The sequence below is a fragment of the Lissotriton helveticus genome, chromosome 7 (genome assembly GCF_964261635.1).
Source record: "Lissotriton helveticus chromosome 7, aLisHel1.1, whole genome shotgun sequence".
Taxonomy (NCBI): Eukaryota; Metazoa; Chordata; class Amphibia; order Caudata; family Salamandridae; genus Lissotriton; species Lissotriton helveticus.
The window spans coordinates 211,654,540-211,678,932 of record NC_136068.1 but is presented as its reverse complement, the minus strand read 5'-3'; positions in this window follow the sequence as shown (position 1 = coordinate 211,678,932).

The window sequence follows — 24,393 nt, the reverse complement described above, 5'->3', positions numbered from 1 at the left end:
GCTGGCACATATCAACACAAATGCACACTGCTCCGCTACTGTTCTTGTTTGGTACAACTACTATGGGCGAAACCCATGGCGTGGAGCCTGTGGAATGTTCAACGATGTCATATTTAAAAAGTGCTGCCAACTCTTTCTCTATAGCTTCTTGCAGATGAAAAGCAACCCTAATGTGTGGCTGGGCAACCTGATGAAGGTCTTCATTGATATGAAGCTGTAATTCAGTTTTCTTGAGTTTTCCCAAACCATGAAAGAACGACTGCAATTGGCTCGCAATCTCAGGCTGAGCACAGGGGTTCTAGTAGAGAGTTATTATCCCCATATCAGCTGAAGTAACAAAACTGGGCAAACATGCACTAGACGAGGTTCCTTCTAGAACATGAATGGTGTCTCATACTGATGTCGTTTTGTGTTGCATTACCAGTGTGAATGACCATTGTAGTGGTTTAGAAGCCGCCCAGGTGTATACCTGTGTGTCTGAAGGAGTGAGGCATGGCACAGGTGAGAGACTGTTGAACCTTCCACTGGCATGAAATTAATTGACTCCCCACTGTCGATGTTGAAGTATATGGGGCTACCGTTCACCTTCAATGTAATTCTGGGACAGTGTCTGGAAAAAGTTCAGCGGTGAGTCAATGTCTTCACATGTAGCTAACCCCACATGTGAGATGCCGTCTTTTGATAGACATCATCAGCATGCACCCATCTTCTTAGCTAGTAATCGATGGCAGGTGAAGAACCTTTGTACGAAAAAATTTACGATGATTGATTTTGTTTTGTCTCTTTTTGCCATAGCTTATGTTGCTTTTTGGTTTGGTGGGCATAGCTAGAGTGCTCTGGTACTTTACAGCATCCATCTATTTTTTTCATCATGATGCACTTGAATTTCCCTTAGCTCGACCCACAGTTATGAAGCAGTTCTCTTTTCCACAACCCTTACAGATGTGTCCTAAGGCTGGACATTTGCCTTCATGGAAAACAAGATTCCACATCAGTAGCATAGTTTTGTTTTCTTTGCTGACGTTGATGTACGTGCATCTGTTTTGTGCTTGCTATTCATGGTCAATGCTGATTCATTGTGCACTGTTCCAGCTTCCATGTCAGCAGCTTGTCATTCTGCTCAATCCTCCGCTCTCATAGACTTCAGCATTTTTTCTAGATTGAATGTCTCTCTCAACATGCACCTTCTAAAAGAATTTGAAAGACAGCCATCGATGATTCTTAGGTGCATGGTATCCTCATCAGTAAAGTCACATAATTTACAATGTTTAATAAGTGTGTCAAGTATTTCAACAAACTCATCCATTGCTTCCCCAGTCTGTTGTCATGCTTTGTTCAAGATATTCTATTCATAATCAACATTCGACATTGGATTGAACTTGGCTTCCAGCGCTTCTTTCACTTTTTGGTGTGAGTTGCGTCAGTATGTGAAACTTTCTTTAGCACTTTTTTCACTCCATCACCTGCAAGGTTTTTCATGTACTTGATGGTTTTCTTATCATCTTCCTTCTCTAGTGCATCTCTGAAGTCATCGCCATCTTTTAATCCAATCAGTCTACCTGTCACCAATGTTCTGTTTCTTAGAGGTATCGATCCTTGGTGGTGGCTTGAAGAACACAGCTGCATTGTATTTCACTCTCCCGCCTGCCACCATTGCGTTAGCAAATGCTGTTCAACTGATTTTGCTGTGCAGGGTGACTTGGACAACCTCTTAAAGCATCAGCTACAGGTAAAAGCATGTGTTGCAGTATGCCTAATTCACCCATAAATGTGAGTGAGCTCTCTATTTCTTGTACCCTGTTGACATTATAGTTACTTTCTTCCTTTGCCTGAATAGTTGCTCTCTATTCGGGTCGTAGCACAACGTCTCTGCCGACAACCTCGCTGGTTGTATTGGTGGGCGTTTTGAATATGCTCCTCTGCAGGGCCTTCGATTGCTTCTGCGGCCGTGTATGGGTCAGAGCAGGTCTTTGACTCCACGTGTGCCGGTTGCAGACTGCTCAGCATCGATTATGGGCATACGCGGCATGAATGAGCAGTTTGCCGTACCTTTGCAAACTCTCAGGGGGAGCAGTTTTGATTTCCACGAGGACAGAATCACCTGCTCGTCGCCAGTTGTAGCGTCTTACCCAGCTCTGGAGCATGTAAATAGATTACATCACACACAGGACCTGCGGTTGACCATATCTTTATTCTCCAACATGCATTTACAGTCTACCCAATACAAAATACTTCTCAGAACCACACCCTAACACCCCCACTGCATATCATGTTTTTCCTGTTCAGAGTCTGCCCAGAGCCACAAGGGTCCTAGTGTGAATAGCATCAGTTTTGCTAAAGAAGACAGTCCTTGCTTTGCCGATTCTTGCTTTGACATCAGCGTCTGTGCCACACTGCTTGTCTATGACACTGCCCATGTAGGTGAATGCCTCAACCTCTTCCAGTGCATCGCCTGCAATTGTTGATTGTGGTTGTGCTGACCATGTTAGCCTTCAGGATCTTGGTTTGGATCCTGTGGAAGTTGAGGTCAAATTGTGCTTGCTGATGTGGCTGCCACATTTTCAGTCCTCTGTTGCATCTGCAGATGGGTATGGAAGAGTAGGGCCAGGTCACCTGCAAAGTCCAGGTTGTGCCATGATAGGCTTCCCAGCATTGTCTTTAACAGGTCTTTCTGGCTTGCTGTATCTGCCTGAGAGTTTCCTTGTAATGTCGTAGAGGTCTTACAAGCTTCCGTGGCTTGCTGCTTCCTGGGCCTCTGTGGCAAGACCATTGATGAATCTTTGCCTGTCAGCTTTTAACCATACGAATGCTAAGGCAATTCCCTCTTGGTGCTGCCCTTTTTTGAATCCCATTGTTCATGACGAGCTGAGCTCGTCATGAGCACACAAGCAGTGTACTGCATGACGAGCTGAGCTCATCATGAGCATGGACGGGGTTAAGCTTCCCTTTGTTGACTTGTTGTCTTTGGTGTATTCACCTTCAGCTTTTGCTTTTTCTGCTCTTGTTCAGCTGGTGTTGACGGCAGCTTTATTTTACTTTCTCTCTTGGATTTTGTGGAGAGTCTCGGTGGAGATCCAGTCTTTATGAGGTGTTTCCTAGGACCCAGTGCCTCCTGGCAGGTTGATGTCACTGTTTCTTTGATCTTCTCCCACTGACTTTCTACTGGGTTTTTGTCGTCCTCTAGTTCTTGCAGGACTTGGAACATGTTACTAAGGGTGAATGAGTATTCACTCTGTTTCTGTGCATCTTTGAGGAGGGTGCTGTTATATTGCTGGTATTGGTTTGTCAGTTCCATCTATGCTTTCTTCAGCTTTAACTTTAGCTTGGCCATGACAAGGTTATGGTCTGATGGCATATCTGCTCCTCTCATCACTCTCACATCCTTCAAGAACCTCTAGAACTTCTTGGCGGTGTAGAAACAGTCGATCTGATTCTCTGTTGAATGGTTTGGTGACACATAAGTGTTGTATACAACATTGAAAATTGCCCATTTGTCTACTGCTTCTTAGCAATTCAGACATGTATATGAAAAGATAAATATACTCTTTTGTTGATTTTTTTCTTCTATATTTTGTAATATACCTGTCTCTTCCATGGTGCCTGGAAATAGGGCTTACTACACCAACACAAATCACATTTAGAGGTGCAGTGCTACTTGTGACGAAAGGATTTGTGTCAGGTTCTAGGGACCACATATTTGTTAACATCTATAAACAACTGTGGTGATGACAAGACCCTATGTACCAGTGCACAGTCATTCTGTGGGGATTTTAAAAATGTGAAAGGGAGCAATCTTAATGCATTTATTTATTTGTTGTTGTGTATGCAGTGCAAAACCAAAGGGGATGATGGACAGAGTGTTGAACATTGCAAGCACTCACGCCCTGTCAACTGATCTAGGTTTAATCCATCATCATTCTTTAGCTCACTCTGCCACCCCAGTTCAGACATGGCCATTGTGTATGCAGTGACCTACACCTGACCTCGATTCAGAGCATTGTAAAATGCATATTAAATAAAAAAAACTTTCACATTTATATTTGTTGATATAGTGCAACGTTATATACGTTGCTACGGAGCCTGATGGTACTTGCGCCCTGATTCACTGACCAGCTCATCAGCTTTATTTCCTTGTAGGCATTAGTGTGCTGCGGAGTTGCCTGGCTCCCACCTTAGTCGCCATCTTGGAGTGACGTTTTTATATGTTTTATGCTTTTCATTTTTCTCCCAATGGATTTAAAGTGATTTGTTTTTACAGTAGTTAAACCTCACAAGGGAGCTTGTGAGTGTAGCCTGGGTTGCAGGACCCCAGTCTTATCTTTACTTTGCCCTCATGTTTGCAATCTGTTTTTTAATTGAGCCATCGCGCTCTACAGCGCCTGTGGCCACACCTCCCTCATGCCCCCCAACCACCTCGATTGCCTTTAAAGTCAGACAAGGAGCGAGTCTTCGTAGCGGGCGCATCGCTGGTGCACCAAAGGCTAGCCCACCTGCACCCGGCTGCGCCCGGATTTCGCTCAGTGCCAGCCATGCTGCCGGGTTTGTCCCAGATCTTCCCCCCTCAAACATCCTTTGCAGTATTCTGGTAAGAAGTGCCCCAGCATGGTCTTCGACCCGTGCTCAGCACAGGGCAAAACGCACTGTGACCTCTGTAGTCTTAGCTTTCTCTATGCCCCGTTGCCCACTTGCCCTAAGGAAGCACTTGCAAAATTGGTACCCAGACTGTCATTATCATGTGTGTTGATAAACACAAGGTTGTTAGTCAAGCAGGCCATCTTATTTCAGAAATTCTTAGAGTCCCACGAGATTGATCAAGCATTTGTAACAGAAACCCGGGCAGAGGCCGCAGCTGACCTTGACCTTATCCTGTTTATTCCGGCGGGTTTTAAAATCCACAGAGTGGGTAAGAAAAGTGGTGGTCTAGCGCTTATCCTTAAATCTAACCTCAAAGCAAATACCTCAAAGCTACCTGGAAGTCTTAGCTGTGAAACCATGAGCTTCAAAGTTGAGTAAGATGAACATTAATCTTTAAATGGTATCCTCCTTTACAGCCAATACAAAAAGAAGGGACAGGGGGGCTTTTTGAGGTGGTCCAGCATAAGTGCCTCAGAGCAAGTCTACAGAAAAGGTGATGCTGTTCCTCAGGAGTGTGAGTCAGAATGAAGGGAATCTAAACCAACCCGACCCAAATGGTTCAAAGTTGGGAATCCATTTATTGGATTATAATGCCCTCAGACACCCAGTAGGGTGTCATGCTTCATCATTAGGCTGCTCCTCGTTGGGTCGGTGGTGCAATACCCGACAGGCACCCTATAGTAGGGGCACTTTAGCAGAGATCTTTTTCCAACAGCCGTATGGCGAAGTGGGTGTGAGGGGCCAAATATGTGTAGATGAATAAGATTGGAGTGAATCTAAAATAGGGTTGGGTGTACCAGCAGCAGCAATTTTTAATCAATAGATCTCCTACCCTAAGTAAAAGCAATCAATGAGGCGCTCGACTAAGCTTATGTCTTAGATTAAGCGTACTTGTTGGTGACTGATCATCATGTTTCTCACTCAGTGTATAGTTAACAGGTGATTCGTCAGGACCGGAAAAATTAAAACTATCTACAACTTAGAAATGGTGAAGTGGATGCATACTCACATCAACCATACAACTACCTAGTTGTGTACCTGTTAGTACTGGAACTACCTGTAAGGGGAGAAAATGTGACACTGGTTACATAAATATAGTTATAAGTGTATATATCTTCTCCTTTCCCTTGTGAGGCTGACTCTTAATATTCAGTGGTGGAAAATAAATTAAATGAAAACACATTAAAAACTATTAAAATCAGTGCCACATGGTGAGTGCACAAGGTGAACTAGCGTGAACTACAGCCCTTGTGGCACGTTTACAAAGTAGCAGAGAGAATTTCTGGGGACTCACCCAATGCTTAGGACTAACAAGGCTTCAACAGTACCCGGTTGGTTGTACACGATTCAGTGGGAGACAATAAATAGTGCTAGTATTAGTCACATCATTATTATTATATACAGTGCAGTGATGGCCATACCTCTCGGCCTCACTCACACACTCGTCGTCATTCATACATTGCGGTGAATGGGCTTTGACTCATAACCACTCTTACATGGTGTTCCTAAATGCCATAACCTCCTCCTAGAGGGCCAGTAAGTTTGGTCTGCCACATTACGTGTGGCAACGCAGTGTTCTTCCTGCAACTTTCACAAATATCCCCCATCTAGGAAATGGTGTTCTAAGTGAATGCGTGTACCACCCATCGGTAGCACGATAACTGTTGCTGGTTACAAATTCGCCATTGCTCTCATGTGAGGCACTATGGTGTCATGCGTGTGCCAGCCGAGTGGTGTGTGTTGCCCCCATCGGCAGCACGGTATCAATTGCGGGGAGTTTGTAATGCGTGTTATGATGGCGTGTTATTAATTCTGGTCACTGTGTATGTGTGAAGCAGTGGCTCCCTCATTGGAGCCAAGCCATTGTGTCCCAACCTCAGGGGTTAAACCCAATCAATGCGAGCACGTGGTCTTACAAGTTGCACAAAATCAGTACAAGCGCGTTAAGCTGCAGGCAAATATGTGCGGGGTGCAGAGTACGCAAAACAGATTACTCACGTGCGTGTCAGTATCACACCGTCTCAGGACCTACCCACTCCTACAAATTACATTGATTTCCTCATCACACTAGATGTAGAGGCGCTCTACACCAACACCCCCCAGGCTAGATTTCCTCTTTCTAGGCGATTTCAATTTTCACCTAGAAAATAACTCAGATCTGGACACACCCCACAGGCCACTGTTTGGATGGGATCTTCACTGACAATCCGCACAGAAGCTGGACTGACTCTCTCCCTATCACCTGGTTGGACCACTACGCAGTCCTCTTTAAAATAGCACTACCCCAAAGACCACGTCCAAACAGTCCTTTGTTAGTCGACCCTGGAACAAAATAGAGGCAAATCAGCTAGTATCCCGGTTATCAAATAGTCCACTAAGCACGCCACCAAACGTGGATTTAGCGGCTGCCAACTATCACTCCTGGCTAGATTTAGCTATGACAGACTTGGCTCTGCAACAAAAAATAAGGCGCTTCTCCAGAAGCACCCCTACCGAACCATGGTTCAACGACACTCTCAAATCACAAAAAAAACTATGTCACAGACTCAAGAGGTAGTGGAGACGGTACAATAATGCATTTACAAAAAAGGAATATAAAGAATACCTTCAGGGGACAAAAGCCTCATTGTCAGGGAAAAAGCTGCCTATTTCACCGAGCATATTAGAGCGGCCCCCATTGCCCCAAATCCCTGTTTAAGACAGTAAAAAGCCTGTCTAAGTTGTCCACCCCGCAGGATACTGTCACCAGCCAGGAATTTTTTTAAACTTTAGCAGACACCTTTCAAAATAAGGTTAAAGCTGTTTATGATACTTTCTTCCAACATTCCATCGGCCAGGCTCAGGCCCTTATACAACTTCAATGGAGGGAATATGTAAATGTAAATGTATCCTCCACCTTGTCATCCTTTACGGCCGTAAACGGCCAACAAAACATCTCAAATAATTAAAACTATTAAATCATGTTCACTGTCAGATCCCTGCCCCACCCAAAACCTTACACCTATCACCTGAGACCTGACGGCGATTTTTAACACCAAGTTCATTTCCGGGAGTTTTCCTTTAGAATAGAAAAAAAGCGCACATACTACCTTCATTAAAAAAAATAACTCACTAGACACCAAAAATCCACTTCACTACAGGCCTAGCTCCAGACTCCCCTTCCCTTCTAAAGTGGTGGAAAAGGCCTTTCATTCGGAACTGTCTACTTTTATCAAGCAAAACAAAATTTTGGATCACTCCCAGTACGGTTTTCGTGCACACTACAGCACAGAACTGGCCCTAATCATGGCAACTGAGGCGCTTAGACGAACACTGGACAGCTGGGAGAGCACCGCCCTGATCCTGCTAGATCTTTGGGCAGCATTTGACACGGTCAATCATAGTCTGCTGATGGACCATAGGGCCACCATTAGGATCAGGTACAAAGCGCTCTCCCTGCCAGGCACCTTCCTGTCGGAGCGATCACAGTGGGTCGCTTTAGGTGACTACGTATTCCCTCCTTTTTACCTGCCATGTGGGGTACCTCAGAGATCCTCCCTGAGTCCCACTCTGATTAACCTTTACGTCACTCCACTGGCCAGATTAATAAAAGGATGCGGTTTTTCCCTAGTATCATATGCGGATGATACACAAATAATTGTCTCTATAAGTAAATCACCCAGCTCCACAGCAAACAGTTTCCAAGGCTGCATGAGTCACATCGGGAACTGGAAGTTTAGTTTAGTTTAGTTTAGTTTCAGACAATTGTATGAAACTAAACTCCTCTAAAACAGAGGTCTTGCTTTTTGGTAGCAATCCTCAGTTCTGGACTAGTAACTGGTGGCCAGCCCAGCTCGGTTCCCTACCTGTGCCTGTTCCTAAAACAAAACATTTGGGAGTCATTACGGACACTAAATTGTCCTTTGAAGATCAGACTAACTACACTACATCATGCTTTTTTATCATAAAATCTTGAGGAAGGTACTTCCATCAATTGCGCTTGAACTAAGGAAAACAGTGATATCCATCCTGATATCCTCAAGACTTGATTACTGTAATGCTTTACTTACCAGCTCAATAAAACGCAGCATCCAAAAACTGCAGACAGTACAAAACACGGCAGCCAGGGTTCTCCTAGGAATTCCCAAAACAGAGTCGGCAACCAATGCTCCCTTCTAACTCCACAAGTTGCCGGTAGCAAAGCGCATTCAATTTAAATTCCTTTGTATTGCTTTTAAATCTCTCAATCAAATGGACCCTACCCAGTTAGCTAGTAATTTCAAATGCTATGTCCCAGCAAGGTCACTAAGATCAGGTGATCTTGGAAATCTGGTTGTTCCCAGTATTAAACAAGAGTTTCATCATGACTACAGCCAAATTGTGGAACTCATTGCCTACCTTGCCTACCTCTCTTAAGAAAGAGACCAACTTGCTAACTTTCAGGAAGAGACTAAAAACCTGACTCTTCAGGGCATAAAAACATATCCCCCTTGTGCTCAGATGGACGTACTTTGCAGGCAGTGGCTTGACACATCAGGGTATAGTTGGGCTTTATAAATTCAAACATTCATTCATTAACAGTATAAATGAGATGTGTGGTACAAGGGTGCCTGTGTTGGGGGCTGGTTGATTTTGTGCAGGAAGCGGTACCTTCCTGCACAAATTCAATCAATTCAGTTGATTTCCTCTTTCTATGTGTGCTGCAGAGGGCAGCACACATCAGAAAAGGAAAACCTCGGAGAAATTATACAAATTTTCCTCGTTGCGCCTCTCTAACGCCGCTACCTCTCGGGTTTCGTTAGATTTTGGTGCATTCCTAGGTTTACGGTTTCTTGTAAATCTGGGAATGCTTTAGATTCTATTGGTGTTGCGTGGGAAAACCCACAGCAACACCCATGGAACGCCCATTTCATGCAGTGTTCTGCGTGAACGAGGCACATATTAACAAGGCCATGAAAAGCCACATAAAGTGGCTTTATGTGGCCTTGTACATATGCCAGGGTACATTGCGCCACTGGAACATCAAAAAAGTGACATCCCGGCGGCGTAAAAGAGCTCATAAATGAGACCCAAAGTTTTCGCAAAGGTGCATGATTTTTCTTATGTGTACAACTCAGTTTATGCAAGAATTGTCGCTATTTTACAATGCTTGATAATATTGTTTTGCATAAGCCCTAGGATTTTACAATGTTTTTATTTGCAAAATTCAGATTTTAACCACTATTTTACATCAAAATGTCACTGTGTGGACATTTTGTCTGTTACTGTTTTATTACCCTGTCTTTTGTGTGAGCAACGCATGCAAAGTAGTTCTTGTATACAAAAATTGTGTAGTATAGTAGTTATATGACATATACCATGGACGGGTATTTATGAATTATTTTGGCATGAATATCAATTTAAAAGCAACACTAGTCGAAAAAAATTATGCAAGTGCTGTGTAGGCCTCACACCAATTCTTCCAGAAAAAATCCAAAGAACCAATAAGTTGAACAGTTGATGCACAATAAAATATAAAAAAGTGATGGATGGAATGCCCTGAATTAATGTCAGCCACTGCTAATTACTTAGGCACGCATCCCAGACCATTGTTATGTTGTACACCAGGCCACCTCATGTTGGACCCAACCATAAGCAAATCAGTCTTGACCCTACTCCAATAGTAACAGTCCAGCCTGAAATGCCAGAACAGGTCTTTCCTGAACCAGAGCACAAACAAACCAAGACTGGTTTTGCCCTCAATAGGGCCCATGGGGCGAGTACAGCTTGGTTCGAGGGGAGAAAGCTGTCTTGGGTTGCCTGCGTTCCATTTCAGAGTAGGCCTGGCCTACTTTGTTACATAATATTGCTGCCAGAGTAGTGTAGTATATTGACCAATAATACTGATATAGGTATTATGTGGCAAATTTACAAGCCACTTGCAACACTTTTGCTCCGCCTTTGCATCACTTTTTGTGATGCAGCGGCGTAAACAATGGGCCACGTTGCGTCCAATTTACAATGTGACGCATCTAGGAAGATGCGTCACCTTGTAAAGGCCTGCGCCACATTATACCTGAGTCAGGTATAATGTATGGAGGGTGGGCTTTCCCCACGCAGGAAAATATCATAGAAGTGATGAGGTGAAATCTACAAGATTTCACTGCGCCACTTCTAGGACGCCACTGCATCAAAACCCTATGTCTGCTTGCAGCAGGCGTAAGTAGAGACGCAGTGTATTGGGAATTGGCCTCTGCGTGCATTGTTGTAGTTGCGTCGTGCTTGCCACACGAATCCAAAGCAAAACCAAAGGGGATGATGGACGGAGTGTTGAACAACGCAAACACTCACCCCCAGTTGACTGATCTGGGTTTAATCCATCATCATTTTTTAGCTCACTCTGCTACCCCAGTTCAAACATGGCCATATGCAAATCAATCTGACCCTGTGCCTCATGGGAACAGTCCAGCCCGAACTGCCGTGCCATGTCTTCCCTGGACCGGAAACAAGCATCCTGCGACACGACTCCACCAATGCGTGACTTTTGTGGCAACGGATGTGTCAGAATTTCTGATGCATCTGTCAGTCCTTGCGCCATGGTGCGCTGTATTGTAAATATGGCACATCCATGGTGGCGCAAGGGTTTCGCATGACGGCGCAGGGAAACTGACGCAGATGCATCAGTTTCTTGTAAATCTGCCCCTATATGTTTTATTGCCCGATTTATTTTTTATTATGAGTAGGTTATCTGATATATCATGGAAATATTAATGGAATCTATTGAATCGCATGCCTTATGCTGGGACTTGACATTTTAGGCAAAAAATAAAACTCTTCCGCATCCTCTATGTTGCTGCATTGTATATTACATTGAATACATTTAATAAACCTATTAAAATGTAATTACATATAAATGACTCCATGTCCCGTTTTAACCCTTGGCAGCATACTGCCACTTTGGAGGCACCAGCACTTTTCAGCATGCCGTCACTTTAATGGTGGCTTTGAACTTCAGTCCCCATCATCCCTTGCGCCGGGGCAGTGCCAACGCGAGTAGCCTGCGCCAGGTGGCGCATACAAGCGGCTGCGGGTTCCCGCAGGGCGGGAGCCCATTCTAACCCTTGGCAGCATGCCCTCACTTTGAAGGCACCAACACTTTGCAGCACGCCGTCACTTTAGCTGCGGCTTTGAATTTCAGTCCCCATCATCCCTTGCACAGGGTGAGCGCCAACACCTTTGGTTCGTTTTTCATCAAAGAGCAGGTAGTAATCGTAGGTAGCTGTCATCCCAAACACGTTTTGCATTAGCAGGGGAGGTAGGTCTGACTTCGTTTGTGCTGCTTGACTTCTCACCTGGGACACACTGATCATCTTATCTTATCTTCTCTTAACAAAATTTTATAAAGCGCTCGCACACCCAAGGGTTTCATGGCGCTTACCAACAGGACGCTAAATCTACAGTGGAGACCATCAAGCATTAGGCCAAAGCCTGGGTGAACAGCCATGTTTTTAAAAGCTTCCTGAATGGAAGGAGAACAGTGCAGGAACGAATTTCCAAGGGGAGGGAGTTCCACAGCTTGGGGGCAAGAGTAGCGAACCTGCGGCCTCCCTTGCGTGAGAGCTTATAACGGGGGACAGTCAGAAGAGTTTGGGACCCGAACCGAAGGCTACGGGACGGAGTGTATCTGAGCAGGAGTTTCTGAATGAACTTAGGACTGCGAGCGTGTAGAAGAGGTCTAGCTTACTGCCATCGCGGGAGGCGATGTATGAGTCGGGCCACCTGATTTTGTGCCATTTGCAAGCGTTTACTGAGTGTAACGGGGAGGCCGAGATAGATGGCATTGGCGTAGTCTAGATGAGACAACACCAGTGCCATTACCACCTGGGTCAGAGCAGGTCGAGTGAGCATCTGACTGATCTTTTTTATTTTCCGCAGTTGGAAAAAACAGGTGGACACAACTGAATTAACCTGTGGTTTTAAAGAGAGCTCACTGTCGATGAGCACCCCTAAACCTTTGACTGAGTTGGACGGAACAGGTCCAGTTTGGGTGGCCAATAATGAGGGCCCCAGAACAATTGGCTTTTGTCAAAAAGAACCAGTTCCGTCTTGCCCGGATTTAACTTAAGTTGGTTCTCATCCATCCACTGACAGATGTGGAGCATGGTATTCTGAAATTGGTAAATCGAGTCTGGGGAGTTGTTAATTGTAAAAGTGAGTTGCAGATCATCTGCATAATTAAAGGTGGTAACTTTGAAAGATTGAAGAGACTGAAGCAGAGGGAGCATATAGATATTAAACAAAATGGGTGACAGTGAGGAGCCCTGGGGAACTCCACAGGTGGTATGAGGTTTATGTGAAGAAAAAGGGGGTGCGGTCGCTGAGAAAAGATCTGATCCAGTCATGAGCCAGGCCGCAGATACCAGCAAGTCTGACACGGTCGAGAAGAATGTTGTGGTCGACCATGTCAAACGCGGCCGACAAGTCGAGCAAGACCAGAGCCTGAGGGATTCCCGAATCTGCATTAAGACGCAGAGAGTCTAGGACCGCTATGATGACTGACTCGGTCTAATGGGCTGGACGGAAGCTGGCCCGAGAAGAGTGTAAAAAATCAGACTGCTCAATGAAATTTGAAAGATGCGATGTTACATGAGCTTCCAGTACCTTAGCCAGGTACGGAAGCAAGGATATAGGTCTGTAGTTTGAGAGAATAGTGGGCTCCACTCCAGGTTTTTTTAAGAGTGGCAACACGACTGCATCCTTGAAAGATTTGGGTACTGTCCCTTGGAGCAAGGAGGTATTAAGAAGTGTTAAAGCCGGGGCGGGGAAAGAGGCAAATACCGTCTTTAGTATATAAGGAGGACAGCAGTCGCGAGGAGAACCTGATTGTACCCTATTCAGTAGGGCTGTTAAAGCTGGAACGTCCAGAGAAGGAAAGTGGTCCAATGATAGGGTGTTAGTGGTGTGAGCAGGGGCAGACAGAACAGGGGAAGTGACGGGAATGCTAGATTTAATTATGGCGATTTTGTCCAGAAAATATTGGTTTAGGGTGTTACAAAAATCTTGATTGGCAGCAGGCGTGAACTCAGTTCTACTGGGATTCGAGAGTTTATTAACAATAGAGAAAATCTCCTTGGGATTATTATTTGACTGTTCAATTAAATTAGAAAAGAAATTAGTTTTGGCTAAGAGAATAGTTTTCATGTAGTCCGCACGTGCAGCCAGGTAGCTGGTCCTGTCGAGAGTGTTATAGGTTCTCCTCCACGCTCGCTCCTTTTGCCGGACAGTGAGCTTTTTTGCCCTCAGATTAGGAGAGAACCATTTATGGGCGTCAGAATGACGAATGGTTTTACATTTTTTTAGTGGGGCATGTGTATCACTGGCAGCCTTGAGCCAGTTGGAGATATCAGACGCGGCTGAATTAAGGTCAGTGTTTACGACCGGTAGAGAGTTCTTTAGACTTTCCAGAAAGGCTGGGGTGTCCAAAGATCCCCATTTCCAGATAAATCCATGCTTGGTTATCGCATTAATTTTGGGCTCAGAGATGAGAATGCTAAACTGGATCAAAAAGTGATCCAACCAGATGCACGGAGATATGGTAGGTGAAGATATACTGATATTCGTGCTCCAGATCTGGTCTAAAATGTGCCCTTTAACATGAGTGGCAGTGTTAATATGAGGCCGGAAGTTAAGCCCAGCAAGGAGCTCAATGAGTTCGCCTGCCGCAGGGCCGCCGCACTCACTGTTAAGCTAGTAGTTAAAGTCTCCGATAAGCAGGATATTGGTGTAATCTGTGACCATGGAAGAAAGCTGATCACACAGGGAGAAGGGAAAAGATGGCATGTTTTGTGGGGGTCTGTATATCAGTATACATAAGAGTGGTCCCGAACTGGAGTCGAGCTTGATGACCAGATTGTCAACTGCAGCAGGATCAAGAGATGTCATTTTAGAGAAGACAAGGTCTTTAATGATGATAGCGGCGACTCCGCCCCCTACTTCCCTGCAGCTCGATCTACCTCAAGGATGTAGTAATTATCTGGTAGAGCGGCCAGGATGTCTGGAGAGGAATTGATGTTAAGCCAAGTTTCCGCGAGAAAGAGAATGTCCGGTTTATGGCAAGTAAGGAGGAGGAAGATGTCAAGTTGGTGTTTGACTAAAGACCTTGTGTTACAATAAAAAATATTCAAGTGCTGAGCTTTGGCGGAAACGGACTTGGATTGCAGAAGTTGCTGGCATGGCTGGGGCAAGGATGTGAAAGTGCTGGAAGGGGAAGATAGAATGCCTAATTGACTCAAATGGCCGATGGAGACAGGGCACAGGCGACTCGCCGAGCTGCGGAGGTTTAAAAGGCTGTCAATGGAGTATGTCGTTAGAGAGACAGGGGGACTGGCCCCTGGGCCCGGCCTGGCGCGGACGGGCGCAGACAGGCTTGCCCTTGGCGCGCCACCGGCGCGCCCGCTGCGCGCGGCTGGGTTGGGATATACATTATATGCTGTCTGGCGTAGTTGTTGCAGAAAGACTACAGCGGCAACCCTGGGCTACCTCCAAGATGGCGGCTGCCCTCCCAGTCCCCGTAGCAGCGTCTAGTCGGCTGCACGAGGGGTCGGTGGAAAATGAGGAGGAGAAAGCGGGTAAGTCCGCAAAAGTGCTAGAGCAGTTTTAAAAATGAACAACAAATTTAAAAACACAATGCGATGGTGCTCCCGGCTTTCCGCCTCAGGAGTAAGAAGCAACCTGTCAGTGCAACGGGCGATGGCAAGTGCAACTTATATGCTGTCTGGCGTAATTGTTGCAGAAATACTACAGCCACAACCCAGGGCTACCCCCAAGATGGCGGCTGCCCTCCCAATCCCCGTAGCAGCATCTAGTCGGCTGCACGAGGGGTCGGTGGAAAACGAGGAGGAGAAAGCGGGTAAGTCCGCAAAAGTGCTAGAGCAGTTTTAAAAATGAACAACAAATTTAAAAACACAATGCGATGGTGCTCCCGGCTTTCCGCCTCAGGAGTAAGAAGCAACCTGTCAGTGCAACGCGCGAAGGCAAGTGCGATTTATATGCTGTCTCGCCTAATTGTTGCAGAAAGACTACAGCGTCAACCCTGGGCTACCCCCAAGATGGCGGCTGCCCTCCCAGTCCCCGCAGCAGCGTCTAGTCGGCTGCACGAGGGGTCGGTGGAAAAAGAGGAAGAGAAAGCGGGTAAGTCCGCAAAAGTGCTAGAGCAGTTTTAAAAATTAACAACAAATTTAAAAACACAATGCGATGGTGCTCCCGGCTTTCCGCCTCAGGAGTAAGAAGCAACCTGTCATCGCAAGGAACTATTGCCGGGCTGGTGGCGGGAGTGTTTGACTACTGTCGGGAGAAGCCCTAACATCTAGGGTTATGTACTTGTTATCGTACTATTCCTCCCTTTGACATTGTAGTGTAGCTGTATTGGTTCTTAAAAGGCCCTTAAGTCATGGGGAGGCGGAACTTACCACTAGACCCTGCTAGGGCGAAGGTTGTAACCAATGCCATAGTCATTACCATGGATTATTTTTTGCAACGGGCAAAAGCTGTAATCCATAAAGAGATTGAGTTGGTTAACAGGCAGCTCTCAAGGTCTCCATTTAGTAGCCTGTATCAATCAATCAATCAATCAATCAATCAATCATAACATTTGTATAGCGCGCTACTCACCCAGAAGGGTCTCAAGGCGCTTGGGGGAAGGGGTCCGCTACTGCTCGAACAGCCAGGTCTTGAGTTGTCTCCTGAAGGCGAGATGGTCCTGGGTCAGCCGAAGGTGGATGGGGAGGGAGTTCCATGTCTTGGCCACCAGGTAGGAGAAGGCGAGGCTTGTAGAACGTAGCTGGCAGGTGGGCGTGTAGAAGGTCAGGCGGTCGTTGAGGTACTTGGGGCCCAGGTCGTGGAGAGACTTGTGTGCGTGGGTGAGGAGCCTGAACGTGATCCTCTTGCTGACAGGGAGCCAGTGCAGGTCCCTCAGGTGGCCGGAGATGTGGCTGCGACGGGGGATGTCTAGGATGAGTCGGGCGGAGGCGTTCTGGATGCGTTGGAGTCTTTTCTGTAGCTTGGCTGTGGTTCCGGCGTAGAGGGTGTTTCCGTAGTCCAGTCGGCTGGTGACGAGTGCCTGGGTGACCGTCTTCCTGGTTTCGGTCGGGATCCATCGGAAGATCTTGCGGAGCATGCGTAGGGTGTTGAAGCATGATGAGGAGACTGCGTTGACTTGTCTGGTCATCGAGAGGGAGGAGTCCAGGATGAAGCCCAGGTTGCGCGCGTGGTCTGTTGGCTTGGGAGTGGTGCCCAGGGCGGGGGGCCACCATGAGTCATCCCAGGCAGAGGGCGATGGTCCCAGGATGAGGACTTCCATCTTGTCCGAGTTCAGTTTCAGGCGGCTGTTCTTCATCCACTCGGCGACGTCTTTCATCCCTTCGTGTAGGCTGGTTCTGGCGGTGGCGGGGTCTCTGGTGAGGGAGAGGATTAGTTGGGTGTCGTCGGCGTAGGAGATGATGTTGAGGTTGTGTTGGCGTGCGATGGCTGCAAGAGGTCTCATGTAGACGTTGAAGAGGGTGGGGCTGAGTGATGATCCTTGCGGTACGCGGCAGATGACTTCGGTGGCCTCGGATCGAAACGGGGGGAGGCGAACTCTCTATGTTCTTCCGGCGAGGAACGAGATGATCCACTCCAGTGCCTTCTCTTGGATGCCGATGTTGCTGAGGCGTTGAACTAGGGTGCGGTGGCAGACAGTGTTGAACGCTGCAGAGAGGTCCAGGAGGATGAGTGCCGCTGTTTCCCCGTTGTCGAGCAGGGCTCGGATGTCGTCGGTGGCTGCGATGAGGGCGGTCTCGGTGCTGTGGTTGGCTCTGAAACCGGACTGCGAGGGGTCGAGGGATCCGTTCGTCTCGAGGAAGGCGGCAAGCTGTCTGTTGACGATCTTCTCGATGACTTTAGCAGGAAAAGGGAGGAGCGAGATGGGGCGGAAGTTCTTGAGGTCGGTGGGGTCCGCTGTTGGTTTCTTCAGTAGGGCGCTGAGCTCGGCATGCTTCCAGCTCTCCGGGAAGGTGGCGGTGTTGAAGGAGGTGTTGATGATGTTCCGGAGTTGGGGTGCGATGGTGGAGACGGCCTTGTTGAAGACGTGGTGGGGGCAGGGGTCAGTCAGAGATCCGGAGTGGATGGTGTTCATCGTGCGGGCTGTGTCTTCGGTGGTCACCGTGTTCCAGGTGCGGAGGGTGGCGGTGGGGTGCGTCGGTTCAACGGTGGGGTGCATGGATGGTGCGCCGAAGCTGTTGTGGATGTCGGTGATCTTGCGGTGGAAGAACGAGGCGAGAGAGTCGCAGAGATCTTGTGAAGGAGTGATGTCGTTGTTGCCGGTGCTGGGGTTGGAGAACTCCTTGACGATGCTGAAGAGTTCCTTGCTGTCGTGGGCGTTGTTGTCCAGTCGTTCCTTCAGTGATTTCTTCTTGGTGGTGCGGATAAGCTGGTGGTGCTTGCGGGTGGCTTGTTTGAGGGTGGTCATGTTGTATGTGGACTGGTCGAGGAGCCAGGCTTTCTCGAGGGTGCGGCAGTTCTTCTTGGAGTCCTTGAGTTCGTCGGTGAACCAGGAGGCTTTCTTGCTTCTGGGTCTGCTGGGAGGGTTCTTCAGTGGCGCGAGGTCGTCGGCGCACCAGTTGCTGCTACCAGCGTATCCTTGGCGGAGGCCGATATTTAACCCGCAAGTCTATCCATCTGCCCTGGGTCTCCGGATGGATCACAGGCTGAGGTTGGGATTTCCAGTTCGCCTGTGGCTCCACTCAAGTCCACGTTAAGGCCCCTTTCCCCGGTCATTATAATAGGAAACAAAGAGGGCAGCAAACTCAGTCATCCACATAATATTGCTGGGAGTCTATCAAATAACTCAGTGGTTCTACAACCAGCTCCCAGAAGTGAGAGCACTTAATGGTCCATGAAGAGGCACTCAAGGCCGGGTGTGGGGACAAAAAGGAAACTCCCGGCTATCGGGGGTAATGCAAAGAAACCGAAATCTAATATGGTCACAAAGCCTATGCCAACTGTGCTGGCCCCCCCGATCATGGATGCACTCCAGGCAATGATGGCTAGACTACTGGACACAAAATTGGGCCCCATCTACGAAAGGCTGACCCTGATTGAGAAAAATCTAGGAGCAGGGAATCGGATGGAACAACCTGCAATACTAGGGGGTCCTAGAGAGAACTCGAGACTCAGTACTGTAAAGGCCCCAGCCTCATCAACACATTTACCCATTAGCACTCGGAACCAGCTACGTTCCCTACCCCAGACAAATCTTTTAGCATGGGGGGATAGAACCAACGTGCAAAGGACAGGAAACTAGCAGAGACACGCTCGCACAGGTGCAGGTACTGGATGATCCTCGAATTCCCGGGAGCTGGCAGCAGGGGCTGTACGGGGGCTCGGAGGTTCAGTTACAGAGCCTACCAGTTATTCCTCTTCCACCCAAATCTACTCCCTATGTTGTGATCTTGGGGAATGTGCCGCCTCTCCCATTGGGTACAAACGAGGATTTTTGCCATCTAAAAAACAAAGTACTTCATTGGTTAACTAACAAACAACACCTCACTGGCCTCAAGGGTGGTACATAATATAATTATGGTGCGTCGAGTCAACTGGCTAGGTAGCTCTCTGAAACTTGTTGGGGGTGACGGAGTTATTGTGAATTTTAACAGCTCGGATCTTGCGGAGAGAATTTTGTTTAGGGATTTAAACTCTGTCCCCCCTAGTTTTGGGTCCTCTGTAAAGGTTTTACTATTGTTTTTTTTAATGAAGTAGACTCAATCAGGAAGGGTAATATGAACGCCCCCCAGGTTGGGTGGAAACAAAGATTTCCCTCAGATAAGGCACTACGCCCCCCTCCAGCTGCATACAGTTTAAATCGTGCAGCTAGCCAGTATATCGCTTCCCCCTAGGTCTATCTAATAGATATTCTACATTATCCAGATTGGATTAGTGTGATTGACTTCGGAACCCTGTAGAGGCATCCGTGGAACCAGAGTCGCAGCAGAAGGCCTCTTTGGTGCAAAGTGAGGGGGTTCCCTGCACAGATAATAAAAATGTTCTTTTGTGGAACTTTGGAGGTTTGGCCGACAAGTTTCAGGACCCTATTTGGGTGCTGTTTGTAAAACAATTCTCTGTGATTTGTCTCCAAGAGACGTGGTTGGTGGACTGCAGCTTTTTCCTGGAGGTCTACAAGGCCTTCTTTGTTCCAGCTTCCCCGTAGGTATGTGGTAGGGCTAAGGATGGTCTGGTTATCTACATTTCACTGGCGGTGGATTGCCGGATTCAGATTCTCCCGTCAAATAGCCCAGGGCTCCAGGCTTTAGTATTAAAACGGGGGGACACTAGTTTGGGCCTGATATAATGCGGTGACTTGCACGCAGGGAGTGTGTGACATCACCCAGCTGGGTTCATTTATAAGGCAGTCTTGTGAATCTATATCACATAACCTTATGGTGTTGGGCGAGTTTTTTTTTTTTATATCCATCCATGTGGAGATCCCAGGTACACATGTATGGCTAACATGGGCTGCCCCCGCATGAGGGGGTTCCACTTTGAGCACCTCACCCAGGGGGAACTACTGAACAACATATTAAATGAATATGATTTGATGTCACTTATGTCTCTTAGTGAACAGCATAGTTAAGCCATTATTCCCTCCTTCAAAGGGAGAGGTAGTGGCTCCTTTATAGACTATATTTGAATTTCATTCACCTTACAGTCTTTAATTTGTGGGTTCACCATCATGGAAAGGGCTTATAGCGATCACAATCCGCTCTGTGTGCAATTCAGTAGCTCTTTATTATCTAGTAATCCATGGGTGACGATAATGGGTACACTGAGACCAACGGATGTACGACGGCTCAAGTGGTCCCAGGTTTCCCCTGTGGTCTTTCATTGTAAAGTAAGAGATGCGTGTGCAGCAGAACTAGTGCTTTGCTCCTCGCCGGGTTCTTCCAGGGGAACATCCTTAGCGATTTTATTCTATTTCTATCAAAGTGGGTGAACTCCTGCGTGCTCCGACTCGTAATGTAGTTAGCCCAACTCCCAGATGGTTTGATTCATCTTGTTCCCGGGCGGCAAGGAAGCTGAGGGAGGTTTTAAAAATTGTCCCGAGAAACCAATCCCTTATACGTGCTCATCGAATGAGTACAAACAGTCACTGGCTAAACGCAAGGGCGCCCTGAAGGAGGAGGCATGGAGGGAGCTGTTAGAACCTAGCAACTCTTATGGATAGTGCAAGGTTCTGGAATATTGTCAAAAGACCACTTTTTGAGCAAGAAGCAGGGGGGCACATCAGTTCCCATATTACTGAGGAGGAATGGGTAACCCATTTTAAAACCATGTTTCAAAGTCTCACGAAGCAAACCCATCTAACTGGGCCAGTTACTGATGCCCCGCATGTGGTTTTTTAGCAGAACGAGGTGTAGGCAGGAATAGCCTGATTAACCTGCAATAAAGCTCCAGGCCCGGACGGTATCCCACCGGACCTTTTTAAATCGGATCCATGCTTTTGGGCACCAATTCTCTTGGCTGTGTTTAATGCAGCTGCTAGGGACGGATGTCCTGAGTCCTGGGCTACCTCAACTATTGTGCCTGTGTTCAAGAAGGGGGATCGTAATAGCAATTTTTGCTATAGACCGATCTCCCTTCTTGACTCAGTCGTAAAGGTCGTGGGCAGGGTGTTACTAGAAAGATGATCTAACTGGGCAGAGGAGCATGAGATCATTTCTGATATCCAATTGTATTCCGCCCGGCGCGTTCTACAGTGGCTCAATGCCTCAACCTACACATGATACTTAGTAAGTACACGATTGCCCGCCCTGGAACTATCTACCTGGCCTTCACGGACTTATCGTCCACCTTTGATTGTGTCAACTGGGCCAAATTGTGGCAGTCCATGAGGACTATAGGGGTTGACAGCAACATTGTTAGCTTTCTGGAGGGTCTGTACAGGGTCACGAAGGCCAATGTCAGGTTTTCTCAGGATCTTCGTGTTTTTAAGGATTTTGATATCAGGAGGGGTGTACGGCAGGGCTGTATCCTGGCCCCGTTTTTGTTTAACCTCTACATAAATGATCTGGATGGGGCTTTGATAGATACAGGTACATATTTTCTGTATGTAGGGCGACGGAGGCTTCCCGTCCTACTATATGCGGATGACGCCGTTCTTATAGCCAGAACTGCCATGGGTCCTCAATCCCTGTTGGACGCCTTTTAAAATTTTATGACAGAGCGAGATCTAGCAATTAATAATTCAAAATCATATATATTGCAGGTAGGGCAGAGGCCGAAGAAAAGTTTTTTATTCACAGTTGGCCCAGAGCAAGTTCCCCTGTTTTTTTGTATCTGGGGTGCTACTGGATGACCGTTTGAACTGGGGGCCACTTATCCAGAAGAAAAAGGGGGACCTGGTGAGGGTAAATGCTGCTATCTTTAATTTTGCTGCTAAGATAGGTAGGTGCCCAATTGCTGCTATGCTGAAAGTCTATCAGGCAAAAAGCGTAGCTACAGCCTGTTATGATAGTGAAATTTGGGGGCACATTGCCACTGACGCCCTGTAGGTAGTTGAGAATAATTTCCTGAAGCGATTGTTTGGAGCGCCAAGTAGTTTGTCAAACCTGGTGGCTCATGAGGAATTGGGGGTGTCTTACCTTAGTGACATCTTGGCTTTGCGCCCCCTGGTGTTCTGGATCAAGTTCTGGCTGAACAAAGACCTAGCGTTCAGTCACTTGATTTTAAAGGAATGTATGAGCCTTGATCATGCGTTTGGCATACCATGGCTTAATTACATTAAACGTAGCTTTGCCGAGTTGGGGCGCCCTGATTTATTTTTGAAGCCTGAATTTATTGTAAAAAAGGATGTAGAGTTAGTTAAGAAAGCCTTCAGTATTTTAAGGAGGCTAGAAAGAGACGAGAGAGAAGTAAGGAAACCCAGTGTCCGAAATTTCTTGCTGTTAAAAACAACTCCATCTACTGAGCCCATCTCCTGGGGTGTCTGTCTATATACGAGTGGTTTTTATTGTCCAGATTTCGCCTAGATCTTTTTCACCTCCTGCTTGCTGTTCCTAAAGGGTGCAGTAGAGATCATGTGTAAACTTCCATTGGATTTGAGATTTGCTCCTACTGAATCTGTTTTCCGCCGCAAACTCAAGACTTGGCTGTTCCCCTCTTAATTGCTCTGTTTTTTCCTGGGTTGTTTCTTCTGAATTTCAGTCGTTAGCGCCGGGACACCCCCTTGGGGGTAGCCGAGCGCTCTATAAATTTCTTAAATAAATAAATAAATAAATGTGTTAGCACCCTGTGGCTGCGACGGAGAGTCTCCACAGGATTTGCTACACTTTATGTTTTTTTGTAAGTATTATGAGGTACCCCAGGGATACTTTCTAGTTCCTCTATCAAATAAGTTGAATTTTAACCAGTCTCGCCTTGCGCTTTTGTTCCTTCCGTTGCTGAAGGTTGATTGCATCTTTTTTATCATGGGTTACTGGAAATCCATGGTGAGAACCAGGATCTGTCTGGATGGTTAGTGACCCATCTGTGGATTACATGTGGTATCGAGGCTCTTGATGTTCAGGTCACCAGCATGCCATAATCACTGGGAAATTCTCTTTAATAACTTTCTGAAATAGAGTAGAAGGTGCAACTGCCTTCCATATTAGTCCAAGAACATCCGATGAGGGCTCAAGTCTACTTGCTCCAGTTCCATCAAATAGTGTGGTCTGGGGGCCAGGGAGAAGACAACCTCAATTGGGTTCTGATCTCCAAAAACAGATGCAGTAACTTTTCCTGTTTGCAGCAAGCCCTCCAGATTTGGCAATACAAAAAGACAGTCAACTGTAGACATGATGCCTCCGCCCCTGAGGGTAGGTACTCCTTCTGAGCATTTACCTATCATATCCGTAACGTTGGTTAATTCATAAGTGGCTAAAAACTATGCCAGCTCAAGTCCCCTAATGCCGGATCTTGTCTGTATACAAGAAGGAGTATTGATGCAAATAGTAGCATTCAGGGAATAGGAAGGGGTGCATGCGGAACTCAATCAAGCATTAAAATCACAGCCCAAACAAAAAACAGCCAATTGGCCGCTATCCCCTATGGCACTCTGTGGACAAAATGTATTCGTAAAATCATTATTATAAGAGTTAATTAAATATATAGTGGAGCCTCTCTGGTACCTTACTGCCTGGATGTTGTTATTGAACAGCTCTAAAGCCTTCACACAGCCTCCTGCTTTGATATTCACCCAGATAGCTAGCCCTTCTACTGCACAGCCTGATTTCTTTTTTTTTGGGGGGGAATATTTTTATTGAGAGTTCATAAAAACAAGATCAACATTGCAGAATACATTTGTAAAAGATTTAGTACAGAACATGGCATATAAGTATAAATAAATAATCGGCGTTCAAGTATCCACAGCATAATTATAAAGTGCAACATAGAGTTATAAAGTGCAAAGTGCTTAAAAGTGCATAGGAGCAGACTTTACGAATCAAACACACTCCAAAACTTTTCATATTTCTTGAGCGCCCCTGATCTAAGCGCGTATTTTCTTTCCCTGCCCTGGATTCGTAATAATGTGGCCTTCCAAGCCTGGAAGGTCGGTACTTGGTTGGTTTTCCAGGACTGCAGAACAAGCGATTTAGCTATTAGACAGGCTATAAAAAGAAATTCATCCTATTGGGTGTTGGTCGCTGAACAGCCTAGAACAGGGACTAGATCATCAAATATTATAGAAGCTTTAAGCTCAATGGAGAGGTATTTTTCGATTTCCTTCCAGAG